The sequence below is a fragment of the Vigna radiata genome, chromosome 11 (assembly GCF_000741045.1).
Source record: "Vigna radiata var. radiata cultivar VC1973A chromosome 11, Vradiata_ver6, whole genome shotgun sequence".
NCBI lineage: Eukaryota > Viridiplantae > Streptophyta > Magnoliopsida > Fabales > Fabaceae > Vigna > Vigna radiata.
In genome coordinates, this window is record NC_028361.1 from 9444879 (window position 1) to 9447494 (window position 2616).

Sequence of the window (2616 nt, forward strand, 5' to 3'; positions counted from 1 at the left end):
CGTACGCAAACCCATATATATATATATATATATATATATATATATATACACGAAGATAAAGCATATTCATTCTTGAAAATCAATTTTTAAGAACTATTTCATTAACCATGTTCAAGTATAGCTGTAACATTTTTCTTTTTTCATTTTAGTCTGACCAACAAGAAAGGAAACTCCATCTTTAGAGTCAACCATTGAAGTTGTGAGACTTTCTTTAAAACCTTTTTCTTTCACCAGTTTATAGCAATATCTTACACTACTTCCAACATTTCCCTTTTATAAGAGGCAATCCAACATTTGTATAAACCTACCAAAATAATATTATCAAGTTTAAATTTCAATACCCAAAAAATAAACATCAATATGCTATAATTTTTCTGCCAAAACAAACTTGTAAAGAAAAAGGCCTAATCATTATGTTTAGTAATAAACTAACATTTTTTTTCCTTTCAAAACCTCTCAATAGGATAGCTAAATGAAAAGCATAAGCAAGCAAACTAAATATTCATCCATATTTTCTAGTGAAAATGTAAAGAAAACAAAATTGAAAGTTAACAAATATAACAAACAAACTTACAAATTAATCAAGAAATGCATAGACCTCATAATAGAAGTATTCCCAACTCACATGAATTCCGATATAAACAAAAGAAAATGGAGAAATGAAATGAAAATTGTAGCAATTAGGCCACATAGGCTAACCTTCTTCTAAACAACTTACGAGTTATAGGTTAGCTCGTGGCTAACCTGTCTTGCAACCTAGCAAGTTGACAGGAGTCAGGTTGATACGGGTTAACAAGTTCAATATCTTGATCTGATTCACCTTTTATTAATTAGTTGATAGATCTGGCTCATTTTACCACCCCTAGGTATACTCACCCAATGATCATTTTATTCATTCAATGATCAATTTTCTCCAAGCTCTTTGAATTTTAATATCTCAAACACTCAGTGAGAAGATTGACTTGTTTAACAATTTGACCACCTTGAACTCCCTGGATCTTATATTAGAATGAATTTTGCTGAACAAACAATTACTTGCCTAATAACCTAAATTCTAGGAGCCTTATTTATCAGGCTCACCCAACAAAGGTTTGACTTGCTCAATAAATAAAACGGTCTAAACTCTCTAAAATTTCAAAATCAAATTTCGTTTAGCGAGTGATTGGATAGTCCGACAAGTCTCCATAATTTTATAAATATGAAAGATATATCAGCTTGATCTATTGATTCCAATTGATGTTTTATCTCTCTTGCAAGTCACAAATCCATTTCAATTCTAAAATATGATACCATCTGCTAATATAATAAAACTAATATACCTATCTTTAGTTTGTTGCCCAATCACGTATTAATATCTTAAATCAAAATCTCAATCAATATTAAACAACTATTCATATCCTAAATGTAACTCATCATAATTAAATATCACATTCATTCCCTTGGATTGAAAATTATAATCCTATTATAGATTTAAGTATCTTTTCATAAGATACAATATTTACACAAATAAAACAATATAAATATACTCTAATAGTCCTAAACGAATAGAGATTATTCTTAAACATTTTTTAGTCACATGCGACCAAAATAATGCTTGTAAAAATTTTAAAATAACTCAAAAAAATATATATAATGAATTTACAATAAAATCCTACAAATTCCTATGACAATATCTAAACTTTCAAAAACATTAGCAGAAAGATCAAAGATTTAAATAAAGTAATAAATTAAAAGGATTCTAAAAGAATAATAATTTTTATAAAAAAAAACTCGGTGAATTAATTTTTTTATAAATTTGAATTTAATAATAAGATAATCAAACTTCATTCATAAAAAAATTATTTTTTAATTCATAATAGTAAGAAAATTTGGAATTAATGAGACACACCCATTTAAAATCGCACAATAGGCTTCTGTTTAGGACAAACCAAACCTTACCAAAATGCAGTGGTATTTTTGTAGTTTAGGCGAACTTATACGCCTCGGTTCAAGGGAACTGAAGAATATAAGCTATATTACTTCGGTTAAAATCCCAACCGATGCCTAAAAGTCTGAAAAATTTCACCTGTCTCTCTCCACAATAGACTTTTCCACCTGACACCTTTTCGATCCTGACCTACTGCTTCGGTTTGTCAGGGAACCGAGGCAGTATGTCATGTACAGCACTAACAGGTCTGATTTTTGAACCTTCTAATTCTTTTTTTCAAGGCCTTACGACTTCGATTCGTTCGGAACCGGTGCGAAAATGTCTTTATGTCTTGGTTTAACTGCGAACCGAGGCGTATAAGTTGAATATAATTTCAAAAATGTCATTTCATGTTTTATTTTTATTTTTTTTAGGCGTATAGGCATCAATTTGCTTGTTAACCGAGGCATATACTACTCTATTGCCTCCGTTAAGTGAATAACCGAGTTAAAAAAACAGGGGAATATGCCTCGGTTGTGACCATAACCGAGGCAAAAAGCCCTTTATGGCATCAGTTCAAGCCACAATCGAGACAAAACGTCTGGCGAAAAAACAAAAAAATAAAAAATAAAAAACATTTTACTGTCTCAGTTCAGGTCCCAACCAAGATAGTAGAGACCGACATACTGTCTGGTTCAAAAGGAACTAAG